This window comes from Molothrus ater, chromosome Z (assembly GCF_012460135.2).
Source record: "Molothrus ater isolate BHLD 08-10-18 breed brown headed cowbird chromosome Z, BPBGC_Mater_1.1, whole genome shotgun sequence".
Classification (NCBI taxonomy): Eukaryota; Metazoa; Chordata; class Aves; order Passeriformes; family Icteridae; genus Molothrus; species Molothrus ater.
In genome coordinates, this window is record NC_050511.2 from 14,064,660 (window position 1) to 14,077,813 (window position 13,154).

A 13,154-nucleotide genomic window follows, 5' to 3' on the forward strand; every position below is an offset into this window, starting at 1 on the left:
AATATAAAATTTTTTTGTAATTAGTGTAAGTACTTTTTCACTCAAGAGAACCATATCCATGCACACATTAACCTCAAAGCATAGGGAATTTTAAACTACTCAGACTAAGCTCATGTAAAAGCTCTGCAGGTAAAGCAGTGTCAATTAAGAGTGCATTTTGCACTATTGTATTAACAAAAAGCCCAACAACAAAATGTCACTTGATTTCCTTTCAGTACAAACTGCTACACAAAGAAATCCCTTTATTTTTTTAGCATGGACCTTGCATATGTACCCCATTATATTGATCCAGAAATATATAAATTAACATTGCTTTTGCTGACTACAGGCAACTACTACCTGCTAAATCAAGCCACGGGAGTTTGGCTGACAGAATTTACCAATACAGCTACCTTTATGCTGTAAAAGCTCAGATTTTAGCCAGTGCTTACAGTAGGCACTCACTGGCAAGCAAGTCTGGCAGAAATTACAAACAGCACTTGCTTTAGACACTTAGCAGTGAAGGAACCTCTTTCAGATGAATTATCATGAACTGAGCTGCTGGAATTCTATTTGACACCCTGTTTACAAACACTGCATTATACACTGCTGTAAACAGAGAGGAAAACCAGACTCGGGCATAATTTTGTCTTCTGCACTTGGTTCCAGAGCATCATGCGCTGGAAGGATTTGAACTTTTTTGAACACTGGAGAGGAGTGAAGCAGCAACTGCATGTAGAGAAAAGGGTAGGTGTGGGCAGCCCTGGATATTATGTCAGAGCAAATGGTCAGAATTCAGGTGTCTTCACTGAATGTCCTCAAGCCAGACTTGCTTTTCCAGGCTTTTTAAGGAGATTGGATGGAATCTGGAAGAGTGATAGATAATACAGCATAAGCCAAAAAGTGAAGAACGTGGACATGGATGAAGTTATACATAGTTTTAAAAGTAGTGTTTTAAAAGTGTTAGTAATGAAGTTATACATAGTTTTAAAAGTGTTTCTGAATGGATGTATGAAAAATACAGCCAGTTTCTATATTGTTACTGAGATAAGACTCATGCTTCATATGGTACCAATCCTGGGTCTTTTACTGCTAATTTATCTGGGAGATCAAACTGCTACCACAGATCAGCACTACTAAATCTAGTAAACAGTTGAATATACCCTGAAATCCTCCAAAGAAACTGAGAATAATAGTTATCAAAAGACAGACCTTTTTTAAAAAAATAATTTTAATAAGAGACAAGCCAAAAGACCACTGGCTATTTATTATGCTATTTATTTGTATTGGGGTGATTGAGAAAATTCAAAGTATTTATCCTACACACAAGCGACACACAGCCTTGTGCTTCCACAGATCCAAGACCAGCTGTAGACAATGTGGAAACTCCACTCTTACCTGTCTCCTGTCTTTCCAGCTCCCCCCCACACCCTCACAAACTTTCTGATTGAAAATTACTTTGGCTGCTTTTGCCTAAATCTGGTCTTGTTGGCAGTGTACTGTGTTTGACATTAGTCCACTTGAAACTGAACTACCTATCATGTGAAGAAATAGAAAACTTTATCTAGTATAGAGAAAGTCCAGGCAGCTGTAAACCTAGACTATGTAATAAATTAATGGACTTATTGTTATCCAAGCTTATTTGTATATATAATGAGGGAGAAATAAATTATTTTCTCTGGTTTATTCATGTGGTATTTTACATGTTCAGCTCTCACTGCCACTTAGTTAATGCAAACCATTTTGTCATAGTCCCAGATGTTACTGTGTTATAGGAATGTTGTATTAACAAAACCCATAAACATCTCTGGACCTGGAATCTTCCCCTTTTATCACAGTGCTTCAACCACAAGACAATAGGGCCAGGATCAGATCTGTGGCTGCAATTTCTAACACACTGGGTTATTAATCATGCTTTGCCATAGCTTCAGCACAAATGGTAAGAATAAAAGGTCTGAATAACAACTGCTAGTTTGGCAGCACAGGCATCTCCCGGGAGATGTGGATATGAATTCCCTGACCAGTGGTAAGAAGTGGAACTTAATGTCCTTTGCACATATATTAACGCAAAGACAATGGTATTGTTCGATACTGTTTAAAAAAATCTGCTCCTGTGATTTTGAATGAGGAAATGGGAAGAGATGGTTCTGGTAGGTTCTGGTAGGAATAAAGAAGATGAATCTGTGTGCCCTTATTTTAAAACCTCAAAAGCAATACTTTCATCATATACTTATCAACGTGTGGGATTTTAATTCCCTTAAGTCAACTGGGAGCTGATGAGGTCACACCTCATGATCCATCTCACCCCTATACATGTCTTCAGCCCCCTGGAGTCACTTTATTCTGGGCAGAAGAAGCCTGGATCAACAGCACAGTTGAAGACAGATCACTTGCTGCTCGCAGGTCAGTCTTTGAGAAGCACCAGCCTCTGAAGACAAGCAGCTCCCAGTCTGGGAGCACCTGGTTCAAGAGGAAGGGAAGGGCAGCACCGACCTGAGCAGCCAAGGTGCCAGAACTGTTCCCAACCATTATAGTCAAACAACTTCCATATGCCGGCACTGCTATTCCTGTACACCCAACACAGCAGAAAGCTTGGGCGAGATACAATTCCCTTCTATTCCCAGGTAATTTCAGAGCGGGCTTTGTGACTTACTAAATGATTGTGAAACTCTTGCAACACTGATCTGCGGGGCTGTTGTCCCACCTTTGTTTTACGAGGAAGCCAGATGCTGAGCCGTTTTGAAGGTGGGGCCACACACATGACAGGGGGCCCGCAAGGGCCTTAAAGAACAATGTGTCACTGCCGAGGTCACCTTTGCACATGAGGGTCTGCATTCAGTACTTCGTCAATGCAAATGATACCTAAACTGATGATGGTATGCTCCTTTTTAATGTTTTCTTTCCTAAACAGTTTTTAGGACGATAAATCTTTTATTATTTTAAGACAATCCCTAGCAGACGCTCTCCTTTTTCCTGTAGCTACCTTCTACACTCACACTACTTAGCCCTATGCGTGCACTGCCACACACCTGGCCGCAGAAGGTGCCATCCCTTCCACCTGGCAGCCGCGCCCGTGGCACGCCGACACCCCCTTCACCCTAAAATCGTGTTCGTCGATCCTGAACACAAACACGACTGCCAGCTCTGCTGAGCCCCTGCTTCAGGCTGGGCCAGGAGCCCGGGGCTCGCCCCCGGTAGCCGTCGCCAGTGGGACTGCGGCCACAGCGCGGAGCTGGCGCCGGGGCCATGCTCCCGCCCGTCCGGCCGGGATGTGCGTTGCAGCAGCCGCCGTCCCCGTCTAGACGGAGCCCCGCGGCGCAGCCTGAAGTGCCGGCAGCGGCCGGGGCTCGGGCCGGGCGGCGGCGATCCCCGAGCCGCGCCGAGCCGCCCCCCCCGCCAAGCACGGTCGCCCTCGCCGCTCTGAGCCCGTCTCCGCGGCCGGCAGCTGCCGCGGTGAAAGACGACGAGGAGTCCGCGGCGATGGCCGCTGAGTGCCCCGCGCCCCGGCAGGGCAGGGCAGGCACGGAGCGGGCTGCGGCAAGCGAGCAGTGCCAAGGCCGGTGCTGCTGCCGGGGGACGGTGCACGGGGAGGGGTGTGGGGGAGCGCTTCCCGCCGCCCCCCGCCCTGTGCTGATCCCCCCGCCCTGTGCTGATCTCCCCTCCCTCGCTCCGTCCCTCCGCTCCGCTCCGCTCCGCTCTGTTCTCCGCCTGCCCTGCCCCGCCCCGCCCCGCGGGAGGAGTGCAGGCTCAGCCCGCCGCCCCGCCGCTCTCGCTCGCGTTTTATGACGGTCGCTGCCTCCCCAGAAGTTGGGGCCGGCCGCGGCGGCCGCTCGCTGAGGCGCTCCCATGGTGCCGGCGCCCGCCGGGGGGGGGCCCGTCCGCTGCCGCCCGCCGCGCCGCCGAAACTTGGGGGAAGTTTCCGAGCGAGTCGGTGAGTACCGGGCGGCGGCTCCGCGCCGCTCCCCCCGCCCGCCCGGCGCGGCCGCGCAGCGGCTTCTCCGCCCCCGGGGGCGGCGGGCCGGGGTCTCGCTCCTGTCCGGCTTCATCTCCCTCGCCCGGGATTGGCGGAGGATCGGCGAGCTTGCCTCACGGTCGGAGCCGCTCCAGGAGCGGGGCCGCCCGTGTCCCGCTGCTGTGGGCAGTGCGGCGCCGGAGCCGGGCCGGGAGCGCGGCGTCAGCTCTTGGCCGGGGCTGGGACGGCGGGCGGGGGGCGAGAATTCCTGTCACGTCCCATGCTGTGGGTGATGGATGGGGTGTCGGGAAAGAGAAGCCTAGCCTCAGAGATCTGGAGAAAGAGTTTTCTTCAGAGACGCCCTCTTTTCTGTGTGGACTTGGGCTTCAAAAGCAGAGCAAGAAGGGTCGTTTAGCTGCCAGCGTCGCAATCTTCTCCGCTGTAATAGACCTAATCAGAATTTTTCTTCTGTTTGATTTATTCCAGTTTATACAATCCCTGCAAATCCGACCTCTTTTTTTTTTTTTTTTTTTTTTAACGCCATTTGTCCATAATTTTGTTTCTTATTGTATGGCGTGTTATAAGTATTGCATAGGATGAAAAAATAGACAATGTTTTGAAAAATAAATACTGCAAATGTTCTCAGCAGAAGTGTGCAAACAGAGGGGTTATATAGCATAGGAGTAACTAGTATTTTATCATAGTAACATCTTCAGTAAAACTTGTTGCAAACTCTCACAGGGCTAATGCTGGAGATCCAGTGAGTGGATGTGAACTAGTTACTCATCTTTTCAGTGCAGTACATTTTGTTTAGAGTATAGTGTATTATTAACTTTATGGTGTTCAGTCACAGCTTAACTTATCTTTTTGTGTAGCAGCTACAGAAGACCCACACCTGGTCATCTTTCTGGTCATGATTATGTCAGAAGTAAGAATGAAGTAATTAAAAAACTGTAACCCACCACTTGAATTAGATCCCATTTTATTAGTGCTTTAAGCAAGTATTTACTGATATGAAAAATTGAAGTTATTTGTCAAGATCTTTTTAGCTTAAGTCCAAAAGACACTTAACTCCCAGAAAACATATTTCCTGTCAAACCACCACATTAGCATAGACTCACATCAGCAATGAAAATGCAGTTGGGCATAGAATCAATTTAAGGAGATTTGGTAAGATACATTTAAATGCTGGTATTTATTTAAAATAGGCTATTTTGAATATTGAGATTAAAGTACATTGCAATTGAGATGTCTTGTGGCTCTGAGTGATAAATGTAAGTAATACTGAAAGTTATTCAGACAGCTTGAGCTGTTTCAATAGGAATGTGGTGTCTTTCATCTCCACCACATCTCAGTCTCGCATTACTAGAATTGCTACTTGTCGTGTTAATTCATGATGTTACCATGTTCTAATAATTATGAAGGATTGACAAACAAGACAGCTTCCAATCTTTCTGAGGAGTAATTTCTAACATTGCCAGTAAGTGGTAGTGGTACTTTTATCAAATATATGACTATAAGTGCTGAAAGTTACACTAATGTACAGAAAAGTTATAGACACTCAACAAATATTTTTAAATTCTCTGAGTATGGTCAATCATTGTTTTCGTTACCATGGGCTGTTTCCTCTCCTGGTCTTGATGTATTTGCATAGCACAGTGTAGCACCATTCAAGTATAAGAAATCAAGGGCTCTGTAGAGGCAGCCCACAGCACTGCTCCCATGGGTGTTTGTGCCACACTGGCTGTGTTGGGGAAATCTATAGAGCTCAGTTCTAGACATCTTTACAAACTGAAGTGGCATGTAACACTGTGTAGGACCTCTAGTGCCCTCTTCCAGTAAGGAATGATTAAAAGCTCTGAAGGCAAATTTCCCATTTACAGATTGGTACCACTTCTTTTCATGAACTAAGGAAGTATGGGTATATAGTTGTCCTTTTAGACCATAACTTCCACTTGCAGGGTCTCTTTTGCCTGACTGTATGTACATGTCTAAGTGCCTATATCACCTGGAGCTAGGCCTTGCTTCTTTTAAATGAAACTTTTGCTGCAGAAATTGTGTTTTACCTTGCACCATTGAAAGGAGCATTGAACAGAATAAATATAGCATCCTGTATCTTATTTGAAATACCAGATTTCCACAAATAAAATAGAAGCGGCAAATATTTGTTATTGAGGAAACAATGGAGGCAGAGATGCTTTGATTTTTTTTTCTCTTCTTGAAAAATAAGTGCTTTATCAGACACGACAGCACTTGCTTGCATTCAGCCCAGTTGAAGATCTTGCAGTCTTAAGGTACATATCAAAACATTTCAAAAGCATTACAAATTAATAAAAATTATAGGAGTACTAAGAAGGGGGGGTAAAGCTGGTGGGGTAAGAAAGTGCAAGGCTACCAGCCGTAATAATGAATCTACTCAGCCCAGTCCTTCAGTAATAGGTTAGCTAGAGAGTCATATTTCTTTTAAATAAAAGGGTTTTCTTCTCTTGTTACCAAATGTTTGTGGGATGGAAAGATAATTCTTTGGCCCAGTTGAGCTGAGGTAGTAATTCTGGGGAGAGGGCAGTATGAGGAAAGCAGGGAGAGAGGTAGTAGGGCTGCTGCTTCGGTGTGGTGAAGGCGAAAGGCTGATGCAATGAGATACTAGCTTGGCAGGAACAGATTTATGTCAGGACTTGAAGGAACACTTTGTGCTCAAACTGTTTATCACTAGGGAAATCTTCCTTTACCGTATATGAATCCTAGTCTAAATCTTTGTATGAGGTGGGTGTTTGTTTACACATTATTTTAGTTCACGAGAGATGGAACAAGCATCCTCTTACCAAAGAGCTGGTTTTCAGTGTATGAGAAAAAATTTTTCGCAGAAGATTGGAAAGGCTGTTTTCTGACAGAGATGAATGTTGTCCATATCACATGTACTGCAGATTATGAATTGAAAATACATTTAAACACATATTTTATTGACCTTTAGCATGTATTCTATTTAAAATACCTTAATCCCTAAAATTAGTTATTTTCTTCAATATTAATAAGTTAGTATAAAATTCAGAAATACTTCACAGTAGCGGGATGGCTTGCAACAGGGTGGAACTTAATGTCTCATTTGAACAATTTAATGTGCCTTGCTATTTGCTGGGCATTTCAGACATACAATGTTGTGAGGATGTCAAAGAGAATGAAAATCACTCTTACTGATGGAATAACTGCTGGAAGACACAATTGGTGGTGGATGCATATGCACAGACGGTAGAGTTGGAGTAACTTTTCAGATGTAATATTGCCCCACTCTGTTGCCATGTACTCAATAGCTGAAAGACTACATGACAAATCAAGCATTTCTGAGTTTTAAAACTTCATCTGCCATGCTATTCATACTTACCATGCTAATTTAAACCATTTATGTTTATCTTTTGATAAGATATTGCCAAGAGATCCAGACTGCCATTCCAACACCCGTACCGACTAAATCATGTTCAGCTTTATAAATTAGAGTTACAAAAGTACTCCTGTTTGTAGTGACACAGTCTGCAACATAGTCTTTTGTCCTGCTGTGCCCATGCTAGTGGTTGGATTTTGTGGGAGGGATCCACTGTGTGGGATTGTGGTCCTGTGGGGGAAGGTGATGCAGGGCTGCATGGAGAACGCTGGAGAGGTGAGAACCTCTGCACAGTGCTGGTGAGAGGATATGAAACTCTGATAAATGTAGCAGAAAATTTTAACCTCTGTGCATTAAGAGAATAAACACAGCACCCATTCTGTTGGTGTGGAATGATTTATGCTTCCCTGTTTCTCTTTTTCTGTAGCCATTTAGTGAGACTCAGAGCATTAGTGCATTACAGTGCTAGACCTGCTTGGCCTCTGCATCAGGCACCGAGTGACTGCTGAGGATGGGTTCCAAGTGTGTGAAACTGAACTCAGAATGTGCAAAGCAAAGATGCTTTGCTGGCTTTGTGCTCATTAAGGCAGCAGATTGCTGTCTCTGATCACTTAATAAGCTTATTGCTTGTAATTCTAGAACAGAGGTGATATATGAAAACATAAAAACAAATAATCAGTTGCATTTAAATAGGACATGAACGGAGATGGAGATAATATTTAGAATTTCAACAGCTGTTTAAATACTGTCACAAATCCATTATGGTCTTCAAACTCTGTAATTGGTCAGTCCAAACATGAAATATTCTTTTGGATGCACAATAGTAATTTCATACAAAAAAGTCAGTAGTTAACAGGCAACAACTCTGAGGGAAAGTTGGAAAGAGGTTTTTAATAACAACTATAATGCTACAGCATCCAAGCATTTAAATAGAATTTGAGTTTTTATAGCCTCAAGAGAAAACAGGATCAGTAATATTCCATATTGCAGTAAATCTGTAGGATGATTAATCAACCTCATCATAGCCCTCTCCTATGCCCTTCCAATCTTAATAGCAGTAACCTTCCTTACACTAGTAGACCGCAAAATCCTAAGCTACATACAAGGCTGAAAGGGCCCAAACATTATTGGCCCTTTCAGGCTTCTCCAACCCCTAGCAGATGGTGTAAAACTATGTATCAAAGAGCCTATTCGACCATCAACGTCCTCTCCAATCTTATTCATCACAACCCCAATACTAGCCTTACTCCTAGATCTCAGTCTGAACCCCATTGCCCCTTCCATTGTCCTTAGCAGACCTCAGTCACCCTAGCTGATGAATTGATGGTTTGTAGAAACTGTACCTGTGTTAGTCCTGTGAACAGATGTCTTTGTGTCTGACCAATATGCAAAAGTTTTGCGTTCTAATCCATACACAGTATATCTCTACATCCTTATTGGTATAGCCAAACAACTCCCTTTGTGCCTGATGGAGTTTGGGGGTAGTCTGACCATTAAGTACAGCTTGTTGGACAGAAGAAACAGACTGAAAGACCAGTCACATTTTATTCCAGCTGTCTCAGTTAAATGAGCATGCAGTCAGTTTCTGCCTTATGTGCCTGTTTCCCAGCTGCAACAAGCAGTCTGATTTCTGCTATGTTTCATGGTTTGTTTTTTTTCATACATGTGTTATGTTAGTGCTACCTAGAGAATGAGTTGGGCTCTCCTTCATTGCATGACTGAAAATATTGTTTAATTTTTTAATGGAATGCTTATTAAACTGTGTTTGCTCAAGAGCCATGTTATAAGCCTACTTTATAACTGTTCTTAGCAATGCCTTCTTTACTGTTTTCATCCAGAACAGCTTTAACTGTTTGGTGTTTTGATGGTTTGTGGCATTGCTAATAGCTTTATGTGATGCTATAAAAAGTGAGTGAAAAACAAAGCAGGATTCCTTCTTGATGGTGGTTCTTGTCCCTTGCTTTGCATGAGTTGAAGAAGACTGATTGTGGTTTGGTTTGGGACCAAACTTTACCTGTTCTGCCAAGAATAAGAAAGATCTGATGCAAAGACTGAGAGAAGAGCCATTAAAAGGTGCTGTATCTTTGGGTTTTGATTGCATTTTATGTCTAAGCCTGTTACAGTATATCAGGGGAGCACTGTGGAACTTTTACTTAAAAAGAAACCTCTAAGAAAACCATAGCTTTCGTAATGACTGTGACAGTTCACAGTCAGACAGAGGAGCTCCAAGTCAGATGTTAAGTAAACAGAGTAGAATACAACATGGTCAGGACTCTACCAGGCCATTTCTTTCATAGGACACATAGATCAAACCTGGTGAGCTGTGTTTATGCTGGGGCTTTTGTCTTGTAGCTTGAGTCCTGGCTGGTTAGGGTGTAAAATAGGTGCATTGAGCCACCTGAAGGAATGATTTGCAGGATGCAGTGGGAAATCCTGCTCTTTTTCTAAAATCTGTTTGCAGGTTTTGGCTGAGGCACACATATAACTGAAACACATGCAGCTGAAACATTACAGTGCTTGTTCCAAATAGTGCCAGCCTACTGGTCCAGCATGTGTGAATGAGCTTATCTTACAGCTGCAGTGTTTTTGCGGTAGGATCATAAAGAGTGTGTGAGACAGTGCTTTACACTTTTCAGCTGTGATTCCTGACCTTTGGAGAGCAGCAGTGTGCCTCTGGGTCTGCTCGTGCTGGGTGTTGCTAGCAAACGCTGCACGGGAGAGGTGCTTGTTATGTGATATGGTCAGGCTGGCCGGCTGTACACCAGCCAGTTCTGCTGCTGCAGGACAGCGTGTACAGCACAGAGGGACTGCAGCCTCACAGGGGGAGAAACGGCCCTCCACTTCCCTGTGAGAAAGGCTATTTTTGTGCAGCTGTGTGATGAGCTCTGGTATCTTCCAGCTCTGAGGCGCTTTAATTAGGATGGCCATATCAGTTGAGAAAACATGTCAGAAAAAGAAGTCGCTGTTGTAAAGAAGCCTGTGCTTCTGGTTCTTAGGTATGTATTTTGTTTGAACAGCTAATTTCCTTGAAATAATGGGTAGCTTTGAGAAAATTCATTTCTTTGGTTGTACTACATCCAGATTTTTTCAGTGGCATGTAATTTCATCCACCACAAGGCACACACAAGCGGGTTGACTGCAGTGGATTCTGCTTGATGGTTCTCAGGGCTCTAGCTGACCACAGAGGTGCTGGTGCTGACAGTAAGGAAGCATGGCATTCACCTCTTTAAGTGGTGTGAGGGGCCTGCCTGACTTGCATCAAAGCAAGAGGAACAAGAATATTTGCTTTATACATCATTGTAAAGCTAGCATGGCTTTATATAAAGGGGAAGTCATGCCTGACAAATTTGGTTGTGTGATGGAGCTACAGGTTTACTGGACAGGGCAGAGCAGCTGATATTGTTTACATGGGCTTATGCAGTTTGACACTGTCCTACAGGCCATCATTGTCTGTAAATTAGAGAGACATTAGAGAGACATTAGATCACCCACTTGGTGGACAAAGAGCTGGCTGGATGGCCACACTCAGAGCTGTGGTCGATAGCTCCCTGTCCACATGGAGACCAGTGAGGAGTGGTGTCCCTCAGGGGTGGGTCCTGGGGCTGGTACTGTCCCAGACCTTTGTCAGGGACGTGGACAGTGGGATCGAGGGCAGTCTCAGCAAGTTTGCTGCTGACACTGAGCTGGGTGGGGCTGTCCACACAGGGGAGGGAAGGGATGGCATCCACAGGGACCTGGACAGGCTTGAGAGGTGGGACCATGCAAACCTCAGGGAGCTCAGCAAGGCCAAGGGCAAGGTCCTGCACCTGCGTTGGGGCAATCCCAGACACACCCACAGGCTGGGCAGAGAAGTGATTGAGAGCAGCCCTGAGGGGAGGGACTTGGGGATGGTGGCTGATGAAAAACTCACCATGAGCCAGCAGTGAGTGCTCCCAGCCCAGAAAGCCACAGGAATCCTGGGCTGCATCCAGAGGAGCGTGGCCAGCAGGTCAAGGGAGGGGCTTCTGCCTCTCTATTTTCCTCCTATGAAACCCCACCTGGAGCCATGTCCAGTCCTGGTGTCCCCAGTTTAAGAGGGACATGGAACTGCTGGAATAAGTCCAGAGGAAGCCACAAAGCTGATAAGAGGGCTGGAACTCCTCCCCTAAAAACACAGGCTGAGAAAGTTGGGGCTGTTCAGCCTGGAGAAGAGAAGGTTGTGTGGAGACCTCACAGAGGCCTGCTGGTATCTGAAGAGGGAATACAGGGGAGCTGGAGATGGACTCTTCATCACGGACTGTAGAGACAGGCAAGGAGTAAACGGTATGCACTGAAAGAATGGAAATTTAGGTTAGATATAAGGAATAAATCCTTTACTATGAGTGTGGTGAAACAGGTTGCCCAGGGAAGCTGTGGATCCCCCAGCTCTGGCAGTGTTTAGGGTGAGGTTGGACAAAGCCTTGAGCAGCCTGGTAGAGTGGGAGGTGTCTCTGTGCATGACAGGGGAGACTGGGGCTATGTAATCATTACAGTGCAATTCCAACCCTTAATATCTCTATGATCTATGATTTTTCAGGCTTATGGTGTATAATGTATCCAGCATACAGGGAAATTAAGCAATATGTTTGGCCCTTGTATCTTTGATCCAGCCAGTGGCATAGGTGAGTGCACTTAATGCCGTAATGTGAAAAGTAATGTTGTTTACTGTTGTACCCATGTGTTTGTTGTGGCCTGTTCTATTGCTTTTTTTTCCAAATACAAAAAGTTAATATTTTATTACGGTTATGAGGTACAGTGTGAAAATAATTGCAGGTCTCTTTTCCTCTCCTGTTCTACTGCTGCAGGTGAAGAGCTCTCTCCATAAAAGCCCAAGGGAGCTTTGTGGAGCCAGTATGAATAAAAAAAATCCATCTATTGAAAGGAAAAAACCATAGGATTTAGGAAAAGAGACTCCTCCTGACTAGTTGTTCACATTGACATTGAATGATATAATGGGAATCTTCATGTAGAACCTTCTATAGTCATGCTTCTGTTTTCTTTGCTGAGGTGGGAGTTGCAGACTTTTAAAAATAGTTTTGGCCTATTATTTGAATGTTATTTCAAACCCAAGGAAACGAGGAGCCAAGTTATCACAGGAGATCTTCAATTAGAAGAGGGAAGAAGTTTTTCACAGTGTTAGAATGTGTTTAGTGTTTCAGTTTACTAAATCATGCAGAAAAGGAGAAGAGGTTAAAGGATCAAGAGCCAGGGACTGTATAGAGATTCTGGATAATTTGTGAAACAAAATGGAATATGTGCAAGTAGGAAGACCAGGACAGGAAAGTCTGGGGAACTAATGGTTGTTGGAAAGACTGAAGTTATAGGCTCTGAAGCAGTTGGTTCCACTGTCTTAAGTGGACATTTATGTGAACACATGACTGAACATTAAGTGGCCAGTGATCAAGAGAACATGTTTAAGACCTAGAGTAATGATTTGTTTAAGGATGTGTGAGGTGGCTGGACTAAAACACAGTAAAAAACCCAGCTTCCTCAAAATGATTAAAAAATTCTAATGCAATTTGAATTGCACCTAGAAGTGTATTTTCATACTGATTTGAAATTTTCAGAAATTGTTATTATTGTAAAGATCATAGTGTTTCATGGATAGAGCTATGGTAGGAGTAGAAATATTTTTGTTAGGGTAGGACTGATTTTGTCAGTGGCTTGCTTTTGAAATGGCATACTAGTTGCAGTATTTTTTAGCAGCCTGTCAGTGCAACAGCATGTAAAAATAGAGGGAACAGAAAGATGGTATTTTTGCATCAAATAGATGATGTCATTCACCTACTCATTTTATATGTGAGTGGTTGGTACACATACTGTTTGTTT

The 13,154-nt window shown here is 44.1% G+C and overlaps 1 protein-coding gene across 2 annotated transcripts in view; it reads left to right on the forward strand.

The window, feature by feature from the left end:
- The first annotated feature begins 3,797 nt into the window (after window positions 1–3,797).
- The window catches only part of GHR (growth hormone receptor), a 118,875-nt gene continuing 109,518 nt past the window's right edge, over window positions 3,798–13,154 (forward strand). The window contains exons 1-2 of one of the 2 annotated variants that reach the window (XM_036403632.2): window positions 3,798–3,910; window positions 11,863–11,947. The gene's annotated coding sequence lies outside the window, so the exon portion shown is untranslated. The remainder of the gene's footprint in view (window positions 3,911–11,862; window positions 11,948–13,154) is intronic. The other variant, XM_036403633.2, reaches the window with a different exon arrangement.